At 41.9% G+C, this 18,819-nt stretch overlaps 1 long non-coding RNA gene across 3 annotated transcripts in view; it reads left to right on the top strand.

Moving 5' to 3' along the window:
* The window catches only part of LOC128843143 (uncharacterized), a 145,182-nt gene that overhangs the window by 76,725 nt on the left and 49,638 nt on the right, over window positions 1-18,819 (top strand). Inside the window, exon 1 of one of the 3 annotated variants that reach the window (XR_008446189.1) lies at window positions 12,685-12,783. The exons of the other annotated variants lie outside the window; for them this stretch is intronic. This is a non-coding gene — a long non-coding RNA (uncharacterized LOC128843143). Of the gene's footprint in view, window positions 1-12,684; window positions 12,784-18,819 lie in introns of those variants that run through there. 3 annotated transcript variants of the gene reach the window in all.

The raw sequence follows: 18,819 nt of genomic DNA, 5'->3' as shown, positions 1-18,819 counted from the left end.
AAAAACAGAAAAGTTCTCTCTAAATTTTAAAATAGTTTATAACAGTTTATAATCCCAGGCATTTTGGTGTTATAATAAATGGCCAGTCCTCTTAAATTGTATTCATGTAAGTAACACTTACTCCATTGAGTAGTCATATTGGTTTCAGTGAGAATAACTACAGGAGTACGGGTTTGTCGGATCAGGCACAATGTTGTAACTTTAATAGGATCTCAGGTACTCCCTGATAACTTTCCGTACTTCTAACAAATGACTACTAAGTTGAAGCTGATACATTAAAAAGTGGTAATTTGGTAGTCAAAGAGAATACAGCATGCCACTTACAGAATCAGAAAATGGAAATAGAATGAATAGATTGTCTCTGGCTTGAAACATATAGGTTTCTGTGCCAGCTATTTGTCTAAGGGAGCTCTGATGGCAGCCCTTCGTACTAATGACATGATCTCTTCAAAAGAAGAAGTTAAAGAAACCTGCTTCTCCTGAAAGTTTACTTCCAGGTACTCTTACCCCCCCCCCCCATGCATCACAAGTCATTATCTAAATTGTTCAGCCATCTAATTGCTGCATCATCAAGGGTAGTAAGGTGTTGCAGTCCACCATCCAATCTTCTAATTGTGCACTCCACCACGTTTGACTGTCTGCATCACTGCTCGCAGTCACACTGTGAAGACTGGGCTAAGCCAAATTTCTGCATTGTGGGACCCACTATGTCCATTCTAGTCAGTAGCCTATTAAGCCTAGTTCAGGATATGCATCCTAGATTGTAAAGTAGAGCTTCTGAAGTTCATTGGCATGCCTGTCTCTCTATCCCAGGAGTTGCTGCCACTCCATAAAGTCATAGCTGCTGGCCCAGATATGTTGTTGTTTATTTGAAATAGGCACTGGACCGGCAGCACTGGACATGAATGCACGAATGGCCACCTCAAAAGGATATTGCAAAGTCAGTTGTGGAAAGTCATCAGGAACTACGGGGTATGTGTTTTCTTCTGGAGGTGGGCAGATCTTCTTGTGGGAAATGTGAGTTGTTTATTTGCACGTATTGGAACCATTGTCAGACCTTGTGTGCAGCAGGTGGTTTCATCTGTCCTATCCCGCCACGTAGTTTTAAGGTTGATGGCATCTCAAAGTTTTGGAGGAGCTATGTGAGCCAACACATATAAATTAGATGTTAATGTGTGGCTAAGGCAGCCACCAATGATACGGTGACTGTGTTCAGCTCCAAATCAATGAGATGCTATGCCATCTCTTGCCCCACACTGCTGCACTGTATTCCTCTGAAGTGAACACCAGTGCCAGAACAAAGGTTTTTTAGAACATTTGCCTCTGCTTCCCAGGAGGATCCTGCAAGCTTTTGGATCAACGCAGTGTAGGAGATAATCTTTTTCTTTGTGTTCTACATGGGACTGTTAAGATAGACTACAGTCCAGTTTGACTCCTAAATAAGTGGCAACTAGCTAAAAAGGAAGTGAACAATCCTCAGCAGAGACTGGTAAGCAGTAGATTGGTTATAATAGGTGAACAGTTGGGCTGTTTCGAGGGAACTCTTGGTAAACCCAGGAGGGGGCAATAGCTGAGCTATTCTGGGGGTACTTAACTTCTGTTTTCAGGGTAACAAGTGGAGTCTAAGACAGTGGCCACAATCTTCCATCTGAATGATCGCCTGGCCAATCTGTTCTCCTCACATACGGTCTCCAGGGTGTCTAAGGAATTTCTAGAGGATACGGATACAGCCCTCTGATAAATGAGTGACACAAGCAGTGTTCCAAAACAAAGCACCCTTTATTGGTGCAAACACAAATAACACAAATCCCTAACACAATAACAACCTAACAACATCCTTATTGATGCTATAAAACACAAATCCCTCACAACAAGCTAGAGAGCACCCCAAACTCCATTACCATACAGTTTGAAGTGATGCTAAATGGCTGTGCCTTGCTTCAGATAGCCAGTCTTCCACAGGTTGATGACAGCTGCTGGTAACAGTCTTTCAGTGTCTTTCATGTTAAGTCTCATCTCTCATCTTTGGATCCTTCTCTGGTTTCTGCTCCAACTTCTACATGCACTCTCAGACTCTCTCTCTGCACCATCTCTACACTCCTTGCACCTTCTCTTCTGCTAATTGTATCTTTGACACTCTCTTTATATACTATGCTGTCGGGCTTCATAGACAGTTTTGTTTACTTTTGCTAATATTTTCCTGTCAGAGTTCTGCAGAGCACATACCACATCACAATATTTTTTAATGTACCCAACTTCATGATCAACAACTGCCTCACCTCTGCTTCTGTTGCCAATTTCTCTCCTGCCAATTTCAGTGCTAAGTGACCTACAGCTTTCATCTAATGTGACTCTTGCTCACCCATGGAGTGACTCTTACTCATTCAAAATAGAGGCTAGGGATAGAAGATCGAGTCTGGGGACTTCAAAATGGCGTTTCTCTGGTATAACACTGACAAAGGTAAGTGGCCAGAACATTTGTGTCTTGGCAGAGTAATCCTTCAATATTGTGTAGAATGTTACCCACATCAGTGGGATGGATAACATCTGCATATACATACTGTGACAAAGTTCCTCCTCTATCTTGGTGGGTCCTGCGCTTATTGGCGGATTTTCTTGCCTCAGAGATTCACCATGTGGGTTGGGGAACAGCCCAGAGACCTTCAACTCTGGAAGAACCCACAGTCCAGGTCAACTGGGAGGTTTGGGGGGAACCTGGGCCCACCCTTTCCTCCAGGTTCCAGCCCAGGGCCCTGTGGACTGCAGCTGTCTATAGTACCTCCTGTAACAGCTACAACTCCCTGGGCTACTTCCCCATGGCCTCCTCCAAAGACCTTCCTTATTCTCACCACAGGACCTTCCTCCTGGTGTCTGATAATGCTTGTGCTCCTCAGTCCTCCAGCAGCGCACCCTCACCCTCTCAGCTCCTTGCGCCTCTTGCTCCCAGCTCCTCACACTCACACCACAAACTGAAGTGAGCTCCTTTTTAAAAGCCAGGTGCCCTGATTAGCCTGCCTTAATTGATTCTAGAAGCTTCTTCTTAATTGGCTCCAGGTGTCCTAATTAGCCTGCCTGCCTTAACTGGTTCTAGCAGGTTCCTGATTACTCTAGTACAGCCCCTGCTCTGGTCACTCAGGGAACAGAAAACTACTCATCCAGTGACCAGTATATTTGCCCTCTACCAGACTCCTGTACCCCACTGGTCTGGGTCTGTCACAATACTAATTGGTGTAGGTGTTGGTAGTTGAAAAAGAGGAGCTAGAATGGATCATTGTGGGAGTCTGTAACAGATGCCTAAGGCAGCAGACTTTGTCTCCTGCTTGCAAGATGAAGCATCAATTCATTATGATTTCCATGATGAACCGTACCATGAGCTTCCAGTCTGGAACAACTTAGCGGTCAGCCTTGTATGCAGACAGTCTTATATGAAGCTAATATGGAAGGAACCAACTTTCTTGCCCTTCTCAAAGGCATCTTCAATGTCTTGTATTAAGCAAATGACTTGATCTTAGGTACACCATCCTCATTTGAAGGCAGTTGTGGTTTGATATTCTGATGTCCATCAATGAGGTTCTGTCTCTCCATAAGCTTGCATAGGCACAAAGGAGAAGAATGGTTTGATAGCTCTTGGGATCTGCCACCAGTTTTTCTGGTTTCAGAATGGCTACAATTTTTGCCCGGCACCAGATTTTTGAAATGCAGTTGTCCTAGAAACATAGGATGAAAAACCAAAGCAACCAGATTTTGGCTGTCAGGCTTCTGTGAAGTAGGAACTCTATATGGATATAATCCAGGCCTTTCCTGTTTTCATAAGCTTTATGGCCAGGTCCAGCTCTTTGTCTGAAAAAGACGCCATCAGGTTTGAATCTGCACTCAGAGCCTGCCACCTCTTTGTAACCTCGGCTTTGATCACACAAATGAAAGATTTATCCAAGTTCAGCATACGGCTGGGTTGTGATAGAATTTGTGGAGACTGGAATCATCAAAAGACATTCTGGAGGTCTGCTAGGCTTTCTGGCTAGAATGAGTAATGTCCATCTTTGTGACTGTTTCTCTCCATCTATCACACCTACTTTGATCCAGCAGTTGAATGAGCTCCCTGTTCTTATTAAGAACTTTACATTTGTTATCAGCAGATTGAATTCCTGTTAGACCTTAATTGCATCTGACAACCACTCAGGAATATACTGTCAGCGATAGCCTCTAGGGATTGATGTCTTTGCAGCTGGCTGAACTAATTCACAGAAAATTTGTTAGGAATCATTTATATTGGTTGGATATATCAAATCCAACTCAGCCAGTTCACTGAAAGACCTCCCACTAAGCTTTCCAAAAATTTCACGGGGCTTTCTGTAAGCTGTTTCTTATTGATATCCACAGACCAGGTGATCAAAGATCGCTGATGTTGAGACTTTGGCAAAGCTTCAAGCACCTTCTGCTTTATGACCACTGGCAGCAGTTGCCCAGAAGATGAAAAGATAACGTTGGGTGAAGAGCCTGTTGTCCATTTGCTACTATGAAAGCTTAATATTTGCTTTGGTTTGTAGAGGAGTTGTAGGTCAGCGATTAATGCCCACTCCATTAGAATCTCTCCATCTGCATTGCTGTCAGGGTATCCCCAATTGACATGGTAGGAATTGAAGTCACCACAGTAGATGGAAGCATCTGGAAAGATGGGCAGAGCAGGGGCTGGCCACTTAACTGATGGAGGTTTGTAAACACTGATCAACATAAATGTATTCACTTTTATTGCCCAGCATTCTGTGATGTCACTTGGACCAGATGTCAATATAGTGACAGTGCACAGCCCTTTCCTAACAGGAGATGCCATCCCATACTACTCGTTATGGTAATAAGCCATGACAGCATAGCCTGGAACTGAAAATTGCATGTCAGCAGTAGATTGTTTTATGAAGCAAGATTACGTGTTCGTCAAGCTTTGTAGCTAGGCAGAGGACGATATCCCCTTTCGCCACCAATATCACCTCAAGATTGAAATGCAGCATCTTGAGAACTGTCCCCAGAGGTAGGATTTGAAGCCCTAGATCTGAAAGGGGCCCCACTGGAGGAAGGCTCTTTTGGGCTCATTGCTTAGCACATAAGCCCGTGTTCCACATTTTGTCTACTTTTTTTTCCCACTTAACACTACTCACAGTAATGTGCTTCCAGATAATCCAGCACTATCTATAATAGAAAGATGCACTTTACTGTATACTTAGAACAAGTTGCATCACAATAGCTCAACTCACAGTCACATGCAATCGATGGAAGAATAGCCAGTAACCCATTCAATATTGTATTGGCACATATGACTAGGGCAGCAACAATGAGCCATTTTGTTGTCCAGGGACTCTCTGAATGACATTTAACAAAAGAAGTAACTATTTAAAATGACTATGAGATAACGTTGAGAAAAGTTGATATGTTGCTTTTGAAAGCTGGTCATTTTGATGAGATCTAATGTCCACCCTTAATATATAAATTATATTACAAAACACTACATTAAAAGAACATTAGGTTGAAAAGTCAAGCATTTGAAAGTTTGGAAAGGCCAGAATTAGGGTTGCCTGGACTACCTCCTCTCAGGTCCTTCGTGCAGTGCTAGAGCGATCCACATCATCCAGAAACAGCTATTGCAAGGAAAGTCCTGCTCAGCTCTTGCATTCCCTAGAGGGAGCATGCTCAGTGCAGACAGGGCCGGCTCCAGGCACCAGCTTAACAAGCAGGTGCTTGGGGCGACCCAGGGAGAGGGGCGGCACCTGCGGCAATTCAGGGGCAGCAGGTTCCTCGATCCCTCTAGGAGCGAAGGACCTGCCACTGAACTGCCGCCGATCGCCTTTTTTTTTTGCTTGGGGCGGCAGAAATGCTGGAGCCGGCCTTGAGTGCAGATGGAATCTTCAGAGAATGTAACGGCTAATCTCTAACAAATCTCTATTGAGCAGGAGCAAACAGATTTTTCAGAGGCTTATAACTTGTCCAAATGTGTGGGAATTTTCAGGGAGACAGCAAAAGTCACAATCCTGACACCATGTCAACTCCTCCCACCCACCACTGGCCAAATTACAAGTCTTTGCTCCAAAGTATGGAGGTACTAGAAATTCTCAACAAAACGGTTGTAAGAAATTTTAACGTGGGCAAAACATATTTTTCCTAACTTTGTTCTGAGAAATTGCTAAACTAGTTTAGCTGAAATTTGAATAAAATAAAATAAAGTCAGCCTGATGCAGTCACCTGGCATGGAAAATTTCAGCTGAAATGATTAAAGTTGGGCAAAGTTATAAACAACTGAAAATAGGGTCTCATAATGGAAATTGTCAAGCAACTATAGGCATTGCTGGCTGTGCTGCCTATAGTAATAAAAAATTTCCGCACTCATGTAGCATTTTCCATTTTGTGAATGTTAATAAATTAATCTTCTCAGTGAGGTATGTTATTACAATATTATCTCCATTTTACATATTTGGAAACTGAGACACAGACAGGTTAGATTACCTGTCTAAGGTCACACAGCAAGTGAGCGGGAATTGGATTTTCAGCTCCTGACTTTCCATATCCTATTTTTTAATCTACTAAACCATGCTTCCTAAATGATCACTCTCCACACCCAAATTTTGGGACACAATTTCTCAGTAAGAAGCTGTCAGCTCACTCAGATAGTTCTTTCCCTGCTGTCCTCAGCACTGCAGCTTGTTTTGATTGAGGTTGATTTATTTATTTATTTCTAGAATTTGTCTTCTTTCCCAGACTTTAATTCAACTCCTGGCTAGAGATGTGGCATTCTCCTACAATATTATATAACTGTAATGTCTCCTTACTGTATCTAAACAAGTCTGTGGCCTGACCACTGCTCTACAGCCAAAATGTTTCTGAAATAAATGTAGTCAAACTTTACTAATTCTGGGTCACTGAGAATGAAAATGATGCTTAAAATTGTTGATTGGCTCTAGTTTTCAAGATATGCTATTGGGTCAGTATATACGACCCTTGACTTGGGAATGGAGGAGGAGAAGTGAGTTATAAAGGGAAGGGATCTCAATTTAAACCAGAAATGACTAAAATGCATCTTTGACTGGATCTATGAATAAATCTATGACTAGGTTTGGCTTTTTAGGCAAAAGAATGAATGATGCAATCTGAAGCTGGTATTGCATCATACATGATATGAATTGCATCATGTTATTCCTAGAAATCATGGATGATGCAATCATAATGAAGCTTACATCACTCTGCTGAACAAATTGCCCTATATCAGCTCTAGAAATCATACAGTGTCATGCTCTCTTATTTGTCAGTGTTTGATTTTGCAAAGGGACACATTTCTGTTTAGCCAAAGTGAGCAGAGATGCCTCGTACTTGTGTGAACAGTGCAGATAACTTCTGCTATGTTTCTGGTGAAGTGACTTTTGCATCACAAAAGCGCAGTATAACCACTATGGTTAAGAAAGCCTATCACCTTTATTTTGGCTGCAAAATTGGAGATCAGGACAAGAGGTGGGCCCCACACATATGCTGCAACACTTGTGCAACAAATCTTCGCCAGTGGTTGAACAGGAAAAGGAAATCTATGCCTTTTGCAGTGCCAATGATTTGGAGAGAGCCAACAAATCATACCAGCAATTGTTACTTCTGCATGGTGCCTCTAGTTGGGAAAGATGTGTCAAAGAAGAAAAAGTGGACTGTGCATTATCCAAACATTCCATCAGCTATACGCCCAGTACCCCACGGAGAAGGACTGCCGGTTCCTGATGCACCAGAATCATTCTCACTTAAGTCCAGACAAGGAAGAGGAAGAGGATGAAACTTCTGGTCCTGAACCATCAATGTCACAGGACCCACATTTTCTCCCATCATCCTCCTCTGAACCACACCTCATAACACAAGGTGAACTGAATGACCTTGTCAGGGATTTGGAACTACCCAAGAGTAAGGCAGAGCTGTTGGGTTCCAGACTACAGCAGTGGAATCTCCTGGCAGGTGATGTTAGGGTTTCCATGTTCCGTGACTGTCAAAAGGATCTTGTCCCATTCTTCTTCATGGAAGGTGACCTTGTAGCCTGCAACAACATCGATGGTGTGATGGCAGCCCTCAACATCGTTCACGATCCAGATGAGTGGAGACTGTTCATTGATTCATCGAAGACAAGTCTTAAAGCTGTTTTACTGCAGAATGGCAATGTTTTGCCATCAATTCCAGTTGGTCATGCAGTCCATATGAAGGAAACCTATGACAACATGAAACAACTTTTGAGGTGCATAAACTATGACCAACATCAGTGGCAGCTTTGTGGAGATTTGAAGGTTGTTGCTCTCTTGCTTGGTCTGCAGACTGGATACACAAAGTGCTGCTGTTTTCTCTGCGAATGGGATAGTCATGCAAGATATTCCCACTACATCAAGAAAGATTGGCCACTGACAGTCATTGGAGCCTGGGAGGAAGAGTGTTCAGCATCCACCACTTGTTGAATCAAGGAAGATTTTGTTACCACCTTTACACATCAAGCTGGGTCTGATGAAGAACTTTGTCAAGGCCATTGACAAAACACAAGCAGCTTTCAAGTACCTCCGTGGAAAATTTCCAAGGTTAAGTGAAGCTAAGATAAAGGAAGGTGTCTTTGTTGGTCCTCAGATTCGTGAACTTCTTCGAGATGATGCATTTGACCATGCACTGCGTGGCAAGGAAAAGACGGCATGGAAAGCCTTCCAGTTAGTGGCAATAAATTTTCTCGGAAACAACAAGGCAGACAACTACAGGTTGTTGGTGGAAAACCTCCTCAAGACATTCAAAAGCCTTGGTTGCAACATATCACTAAAGAAACATTTTTTGCACTCTCATCTAGATTTTTTTCCACCAAACTGCGGAGCAGTGAGCGACGAGCACGGCGAGCGATTTCACCAGGACATTGCAACAATGGAGAAACGCTATCAGGACAAATGGAGCCCATCAATGCTTGCAGACTATTGGTGGACAGTGACAAGAGATGCTCCATTTAATGAATACAAGAGACAAGCCAAGAAGCGCCAAGTAGACACTGAATAGGACTAAACTATGTACATAATAGTTTTTTGCCTTTTGTTTCATAATAAATTTTATTTATATAACCCTTTTGCTGATTTTTTAAAGTGTTACATAAATAGGACAGGTGAAATATTATCATGTAAAGCAACCATAAACACATGAAAAGACCTAGGTTTACAATTTATTATTAAAACTCTATCACACAATATACATAGACATAAAATGTAAAAACTTAAATATCTTAGAAACAGTAGCCAGTTGTTTTAATTGTCATATTTGAATGCAGCACATCAAAATACATAATAAATAGCACATTTTATCTCTGAAGCAGACGACTTCTCAAAAATTGTAGACCAGTGCTATTTTGCTTTGTAAATTATTCATTTAAGAAGACGGTTTCCTCCAAATGACTCAGTGTAGAATAAAGCAAGGCAGGTTTAACATTGTCTATTTTGGTATGAGGGCCTTGATTAAATCTGTCAGCTTCCTCGTGCTTCAGCAGCAGAGGAATCATCCAGGAGGCTGACGGACCAGATGATGGTTGCTGTAAAACAGATTGTGAATTTATGGCTCTAGGTTCATCATATACAAGATTCAGAATTCCTTTTTTTGTGTTTCATATGATTGCAGACTAATTGGGTTATAATCCCTGAATTCCAAAAGGATCACAGCTCTCAAAAGGTTTGTTAGAATTTCTAAACGATTCAAGATTTTAGTAGTAGAGTACTGTAAACCCCTCCAGGTTGATATGTTTTATATCATAACTGATTCAGATGAGTTTGCAATCCTTGACATTTGAAAAGGTTTGGCTGCAAACACATCTGGTTTGCCGTATGTTTGAATCTCACTGCAAACCCACAGGCAAAGTTTGAGTTAACATGGGTTCACTGGCTCACTGGGACCAGAAACTGGACTAGTGACCATGTTGGAAAATATGATTGTAAGTGTTTATTAGAAGACAACACAGAGATTTTTTCTTTTGTGAGAGGAGGGAGCAAATTAACTAGAGATAATAAGTGACACACACACACTTGATACATGGGGAAGAGGAGACACCACATTGGATGAGCATAATATAAATACAGTAAGAAAGAGAAGGAGAAAGCAAGCATTGTGGGAGATTGTAGTAATAAGGGCAGTAGGCAGATTGAGTGATAACATGGGAGGCAGGTGCTGTCTTCTGGTGATCAGATTAGAGTGTGGTCTATCTTTGGGGACCATTTTCCTACAGGAAATACCAATCAGATTGTCACTCACAATCAGTGCTGCAAAGAGGTGAACCATGGTCTGGAAGGAACATAGGAACTAGAGTTATGTGGAAGGATAACTATATGAATATGTTACAAAGGTAGTGCAATTATAACAGTGATCTTGGGGTGACAGAGCAACACTGCGGCCGAGGGAAGAAGCATTTATGTGCACCTGCTGGGTAGTCAGAGCAGACAGCTGGAGCTGTAGAAATGTTGGACCTGGTTGTCACGGGATGTAGTGGCATTAGCTGAACCAGGATTTCGAGTCAGAACTTCTCTTGCAAAGCTATACAAGTAATACATATAATTAGGCTAAATAATAATAATTTAGTTTTCCACTAACTGATGGAATGAAGGCTAGTAACATACTGGCCTAGACTACTGCCCAAGGCCAAGTTGAAATGTTTATTTTCTCTGACTTTTCTGTCTGGATAAGCGACATTAACTTAACCACAGCCTAAGAAACAAAGTGATATAGTTTCTGCCTTCCCTTCTCATTGCTCACAGTAGGCACCATTAGTCAGGGACACTGGGGAAATGCTATGCAACTTGTCTCAGTTCAGAACTGAAATGCACAATAGTGTCAGAGTGTCTGTGAACTGGGATAGAGTAAAGAAACTCCTATCCTGCTTTGACAGAGTGTTCACAGACTCAAGCAAATTTGTGTGAATCATTGCTAGTTTCTGAATGCAGGCTGGATTTGATCAAAGGTTTATGTGTGTGTGTGTGTGTGTGTGAGAGAGAGAGTGTTAAGGTTCAAACTGAATGTGCTGCATAGCTCTGCTTTTTAGTAGGCACTAGTTGGTCAGTTTAAGAAAGAAACCAGACAACTCTCATCAAGTGAGGGAGATTACAGTGAGAATGGGACCTCCTACTTTTAGAACGGGATCTGGGCATGAATCACTGGAAATATTTAAGATATACAGTAGCTTTATCCAGGGTAATTTGAGATTATAACTCTTGTGGTTGGGGGTTGATTTTTAGAGGTTATGAAGTGTCATATGCAGTCAGAGGGAATGGCAAATCTGTGAAATGAGACTTTATTCAAGTGTGTAAACTGCAGACTGTCAGCTCCTTGCACACTATATGCTGACTTCATGTCTGCAAATTCAGTTATTCAGGGAATCAGGGAAACATTTCACGAGATTATCCATATCAGTACAAATCAATTCCAGGTCACACTTACTATGTACATATTCAACATGAAAATCAGTTGATAGTAAAACATAAAAGAATCAGTTCCATCTTGATCTTAGTTCCATTTAGGGTGACTGGACAGCAAGTGTGAAAAATCAGGACAGGAGGTTGGGGGTAATAGGAGCCTATATAAGAAAAAGACCCAAAAATCGGGACTTTCCCTATAAAATCGGGACATCTGGTCACCCTAGTTCCACTAACCTAGTTGAGAAGGAAGACGTTGATGTTTCCCAAGGTGTTTTCTACTGAGGAGTTACAGTACTGCCTGGTAAATGAAGCTAAAACTGTGTATAATGAAAAAACTGCTTGTTAAAGGAACATTATTTCTGCAAAATGCTAGAAGTAAGTTCTAGAAGGTACTTTAACTCAGGCTCGGAGGACTTGAATGGTTAGACTTTATAATGTGCAGCATCGCATGGTATATGTTTGAATGAGGAGAGTAGTTTTATGTGATTTTCATTAAGATTTTTGGTTTAGCTGCTTGGTATTCACAGGCTTGTGCTTAGTATTTTTCTGTGCCAGTCCTGTGGTATTATACATTGTTAGTATGAAAAATTAACATCACTTCAATATTGTATTTGCCCTTGGTTTGAACTGTTTTCATTTGTTTTATTATCACTACTTTTTAAACTTTAATATTTGCCTGTACACTAGCAAACCTGGAGCAATGGCAGTATCTTTTTTTTTTGTTAACAGTTTCTGGCATATCAACATTGCTGGAAGAGAGGGAGGTTGTTGTGAACTCTTTTATAGTAACTGGCTTTTAAATGCTTATCTGCTGTATACTAGCTTAGAGATACATGCAGTGCTTCACTTTGTATTTACAGTGCTTGGCATATAAAAGTTAGAGTCATAGCGTTTAAGGCCAGATCACCTAACTTCACCTGCTGTATATCACAGGCCACTAACACCAACCCACACACTAAACTCAAACAAAATGAGACCACTGTATTACAGTCCACAGGAGACTAAACTATTATGTTTACAGGGAGGGAATAGGAGGGATTGAGTTGCACCGGTGCCCAAGGCCCCCACAATGGCAGGGTAATTATTAAATGAGATATGCCTAGATAATCCTCACGAGTGACCCACATGCTGCAGAGGAATAGGACCCCTTCCCCTCCCCAAGATCACTGCCAATCTGACTGTGAGGAAAATTCTTTTCCAAACCCATATATGGTGATCAAGTTGCATTTGTTTCTTCCTAGTTATGCAATGGTTGACTGAATTTTTATATTGTCTTCCTGCTCCTCTCCTCCTTGCAATCAGAGACCACTGTTATTTTGATGTTTGGATGCTATTCTCAACTGAAAGCTATGAGGTAATCTATTTAAATTACAATTTAGCTGTCTTGAAAGACTGTGTATGTCTATTTTCCCTCATGTTTTGTTTTGGGTGGGTAATACTTTCCTTTTCATGCAATCTGTACATTTCAAAAATTCCTCTTTGGTATTTTTACTGCATATAAATTGTACTCCTCATTTCTATAGCTCCTAATACCTGTGAATTCTCTAAACTTAGTAAATATTGTGTTCACTTTTTGTAATACTTAGCACTTTTCAAGACCTAGCAATTTTAAGTGCTCAGAGCTGCATGCCACATATAGGCGGGATGTGCCTCTTTCTGCACTCTCTCTAGGGGCAGATCGGCTTCTGCTTGCTACATCTTGAATCAGACGGTCTGACTACCAGTGAACATCAACAAAATCTGGGGGCGGTAACAGGCTACCCTATTGCTGCCTCCTTAAATGGTGCACCTGGAAAAATGCCTTTAATTCTTTTCAACACAGGGATGTGGCAATAATTCATTTGGGCTATTATGCTGTAGAAAAGAAGTACTTTCTTGTGCTGCATTGGATGGCTGAATAACTGAATTCAAAGAACAACCTCAGCAAATTCAGTTTGGCTCAAAATGAAGTCTGGCCCAAGTACATTCTGCACTTTATTACACCAAAATAACTGGTTTGGTGGATAGGGGGAATGTAGTGGACATAATATATCTGGACTTCAGCAAGGCTTTTGACACAGTCCCACATGACATTCTGATAAGTAATCTGGAGAAATGCGGGCTTGGTGGAATTACCATTTGGTGGATACATAATTGGTTAAACAACTGCAAACAAAATAACTATTAATGGAATGATGTCAGATTGGAGGGAGGTCTCAAGTGGGGTTCCACAGGGATCTGTTCTTGGTACAGAGTTGATTAATATCTTTATTAATGACCTGGATGTAGGGATGGAGAGCAAACTGATCAAACTGGCAGATGACACAAAGCTAGGGGGGATTGCCAACATACTGGATGATAGAGGCAAGATTCAGAGGCAAGATTCCTGATAAATTGAAGAATTGGGCTATAGACAACAAAATGAAATTACACAAAGACAAATGTAAGGTGCTACACTTAGGGAAGAAAAACCAAATACAAAAATACAGAATGGGGGATAACTGGCTTGGCAGCAGCACTGCTGAGAACGATCTGGGAGTTGTGGTGGATCACAACCTCAAAATGAGTCAGCAATGTGATGCTGTTGAAAAAAAAAGCAAATGCTATTTTAGGTTGCATTAACAGAAGCATAGCGTGCAAGTCACTGGAGGTGATAGTACTGTTCTTCTCAGCACTGGCTAGGCCTCAGTACTGTGTCCAGCTTTGGTCACCACCATATAGAAAGAATGTAGAGAGACTGGAAAGGATCCATATGAGCAAAGGCTGAAGGAACTGGGTATGTTTAGTTTGGAAAAGAAGAGACTGGAGGGTGGGGGGACATGATAGCAGTCTTCCAATACTTTAACGGCTGCCATAAAAAGATGGAGAAAAATTTGTTCTCTCACAGAAGACAGGACAAGAGGCAATGGGTTCAAACTATGGTGTAGTAGATTTAATCTAAATCTCAAGAAAATCTTCCTCACTGTAAGAACAGTTTACCCAGTTGTGAAAAGGAACTTAGGTAGTAACTATTTCTCTCCACAACTCTACATTCCCTCTTCTAAATAGGGCACAGAGAACCCCAATAGTAGCTTACTTTTATCCCTCAATCCCCATACCTGAGAAAGGAATGAATAAGTCCAGCAAAGACAGTAGGAGGCCAATGGTATCTCCTTCCTCTACCTAACAACTATATCATGAGACAAGGGCAGGAAAATCCCCTGGCTTCCCATTCCTCCAACCTGAACCCCGGGTTGGGAAACCCAGCAGCTCATTTCTCTTCTTCCGATCTCCTGTTGAACAGAGGTTGGGAAAATTTAGGGGCTAGGTGCTCCAGGGTTCTGCCAGTTATAAGTATGACTTTTGGGGGAGAGGGTGGGTCCCTTTACAGCCCCCCTTGCCCTGCCATCTCTCTCTTCCACTGCACCTAATCACAGGAGGTAAATATACTGATAAGCTGGATGTTTCTACTAAAATGGGCAGCAGTGAAATAGTTAACATTAGCTTTTAAATTGTAATCACCGAGTTTCAGCACTAACACCAGGTGAGATTAACGGAAAAGTTTATACCTCTCATATTGTGTTTTTAGGGACTCAGTAGGCAGCAGCAATGGCTCATATTTGAAGCTCATATTTGACTAGAAGAGCCATGAACTTAGGCCAAAAATTTGAAGTGTCTGAAGTTAGGCAGTTAAATCCCCTACCTGGGGACCTAAGCAAGTGGCTGGATTTTTAGAGCGGTAGGTCAGACCACTTAGGCCTGCACCTTGAAAGTCAATGGGAGCTTTGCCATGGACTTCAAAGAAGGTAGGATCAAGCCCTTATTTAGATGCCTCACTATGGATTTGGTTGTCTATTTTTAGGCACTCAAATATGCATATTTTGGCCTTTAAGGTTTTTTTTAAGAGACTGCAGAAACTAATGTGGGCTGTTCAGAATGGCCATTCTTTCCCTCTCCCCAGATCTATTGCTGGAAGTGCTGTAAGAAACATGATTTGGACTTGATTACATGAGAATTCTCACTGTGGTCTGACAGCCAGGAGACCCAAAGGGACAGGGATTTCCTCTTTTTTCCATTTTTGTACAGGCTTTATGCTGTGCAACATTCTCCCGAATGGCTGCACTTATGTGAAAGCATCCAAGTAGCAGCTGATGCAGGCAACATCAGAAATGTATATGATGGGATCAAGAAAGTCTTGGGTCCAACTTCAAAGAAAACAGTCCCATTGAAATCAACAACAGGGGAAACTATCAACGACCGTATCAAGCAGATGGATTGCTGGGTAGAACTCTACTCTGAGCTTTACTCTCATGAAATATTGCTACGGACGCAGTCATCAACACCATCATAAGCCTGCCTGTTATGTACCAACTCGATGATGAACCGAATGTTGAGAAGCTTAGCCTTGCCATAGATGGCCTCCCCAATAGAAAGGACCCTGGAAAAGACTGCATACTGTCCAAGGTCATAAAATGTGTAAAACTTATTCTACTGCAACTTCTTCATGAGTTGCTCTGCTTGTGCTGGAAAGAAGTACCACAAGAAATGAGAGACACCAACATCATCACTCTCTATAAAAACAAGGGTGACAAACAACTGTAACAACTATCATGGCATTTCTGTTCTTAGTATTATGGGAAAAGCCTTTGCCCGAGTTGTCCTGAACAGACTTCAGACCCTTGCAGACAGAATCTATCTAATCACAGTGTGGCTTCAGAACTGAAAGGTCTACCATCAATCTTCTCGCCGAGACAACTACAAGAGAAATGCAGAGAACAAAAAAAGCCCCTCTACATAGCCTTCGTCGGTCTCACAAAGGCTTTTGACTTTCTCTGAAGAAGTGAACTATTTGCGCTTCTAGAAAAGATTGGATGTCCCCCCAAGCTCTTAAGCATGATTTGATCCTTCCATGAAAACATGTACGGCACAGTCCAATATGACGGCTCAGTGTCTGAGACTTTCCAGATTCATAGCGGAGTTAAGTTAGGTTGTGTACTTTCCCCCACTCTATTTGGGATCTTCTTCTCCCTGCTACTGAAACAAGCTTTTGGTTCCTCATCTGAAGGAATCTACTTGCACACAAGAGCTGATGGAAAGCTGTTCAATCTTGCAAGACTCAGATCTAAAACCAAGACTCGGGAGGCCCTTATCCAATGCCACCTCTTAGCTGACGATGCAGCAGTGACAACCCACACAGAAACCCATTTCCAAAACATTATGGACATTTTTTCCCAAAGCCTGACAAGACTTCAGGCTTACTATAAGTCTAAAAAAAGATGAACATAATGTGCCAAGGAATTGAGGAAGCACCCTCTATCAAGATCAACAACTATGAGCTAGAAGTGGTGAACGAGTTCATATACCTGGGGTCCACTATCGCAGTCAACTTTCATTGAAATAGATCTCAGTATCTGCATTGGAAAAGCCACCACAACAATGTCTAGACTGAACAAGAGGGTATGGCAAAACAACAAACTGGCAGAACACACAAAGATCTGTGTGTATCATGGGTGTGTTATCAGCACACTTTTGTATGGGAGTGAGACATGGACCTTATACTCTCATCAGGAAAAGAGGCTCAAAAGCTTTGATGTGTTGCCTTCATTTAGTCTTTGGAATCTCCTGAAGGGACAGAGTCACCAACACTGAGGTGCTCAAACAGGCCAGCATACCCAGCATGCAAACACTGCTCAAACAGAGACACCTCCGCTGGCTTAGGCATGTGTACCAAATTAATGATGGACATCCCAAAGAACATTGTCTACGGCAAATTGTTATCTGGAAAAAGACCCAAAGGACATAAAAAATTGCATTTCAAGGATGTATGCAAGTGAGACCTCAAAGAAATGGACATGGATATGGACAAATGGGAAGATCACACTCATGACTGCAGACTTTGGAAACAAGAGCTTAACAAAGGTCTCCGGAGTTCAGAGAGGAAGCTGTCCAGCTTAGCAGAGGAGAAAAGAGCTCGCAGAAGGCAGGGCCCAAAGGGTCGAAACATCACCTTTAAATGTGACAGATGCAGCAGAAATTGTCTCTCTCGAGTGGGTCTCTTCAGCCATGTTTGTAGCTGCCATAAAACCAACTGAGTAAATTCTTTACCTCTTGGGGACACGTATCCATGGTCTCTCAAGCCTGACGGATGCCTACTATTTATGCTGTGCAAGCCTTGTATTTTGTCATCTGGGGTAAAAAGATCCAAAAGAGACACTTAAATAATGGATTTTGCTCAAATTATCTCATTGTGCAGGTACATAGAGCCAGCTAATCTGTGACATGGAAATAGAACTCGTTTTTTTTTCCAGGCTATTTGCTTACATCATTGGGAAGGGGAAATGAGACTACAATATAGGTTTTAAACACAGTGTGAAGGATGTGGGTTGAAATTCTATAGTTGCATTGATTTGTTGCTGCAGTGGATGAAGTGCTGTGGTTTGTTATTTTGTAGGATTGTGAAATATTTGTCCAGTGCTCTAGATGTTACTTTGAAACAATTTATATATTTTTTCTTTCTATGTTTAGACCAGATTCTGTCCCCATTACTCACATCAAGCAGTGCCATACTTCCTGAGTAATGCCATTGATTGCAATGGTACTCAACAGGAGTAAGAATGGCACAATGTAGCCCTTAGTATTTAGCACATATATAAGTATACAATCCATCCATGACTCATTGTATTATAACAAAGAGAACTGTACCCAGTATTCTTAGACTCTGTATAAGGCTATGTCTACACTTATCGCAGCATGTACAATACATACACTGCATGCCCTCCAGCAGGAGTATATATAGCAATATATACAGTGAGGCACTGCTTATGCCAGTAGAGTAATGGGACAACAGACCCTTAGGGTTCTGCACAGTCCTCTGCATGCAGAGAAAGGCTCTGGCAGGAGGGAGGCAGCAAAGCATTGATAACTATTCTTTGAGTAGGGTCTTTCAAACTTTGACAATCTGCCCCTCTTTGCAGCAGTCAGTAAGAAAAATCTGTCTTTTTCCTCTCTTCTCAATTTCTGTCATATTATCTCCTTTTCTTTTAAATATTAATATTCAGAGCATATTATACACATGAATTTACTGCAGTTATGTATCCATACTACTGAACTACTACACTATCCCTTATAATGGGTTAGAGCCTGATCCGTAGACTGTGATCAACTTTTTTTGAATTACCAAAATCATAACTCAAACTCTGCTGTGTTGTCACAGTGCGGGACTCACTGCTGCGGCACCTCCTGCTGGTCATCTCAGGGAATTAGCATTTCTAGCCTCCAGAGCGCCCTCTGCAGGCCGGTGTCCCGCTGCCACTGGCCCCCCATGTCCCTCCCAGGACCTGGTGCCCCTTGTCCTTGGGGTGCTGCCCGCTGGCAATACCCCCGCAGTCTCAGGGTCTCCCCACCCAGGGGAACCCCCAACCCTCTTTCCCCA

The sequence above is a fragment of the Malaclemys terrapin genome, chromosome 9, assembly GCF_027887155.1.
Source record: "Malaclemys terrapin pileata isolate rMalTer1 chromosome 9, rMalTer1.hap1, whole genome shotgun sequence".
In the NCBI taxonomy this organism is placed as follows: domain Eukaryota; kingdom Metazoa; phylum Chordata; order Testudines; family Emydidae; genus Malaclemys; species Malaclemys terrapin.
Note: the sequence above shows the minus strand (reverse complement) of the source record. Positions and strands in the feature narration are given on the sequence as shown.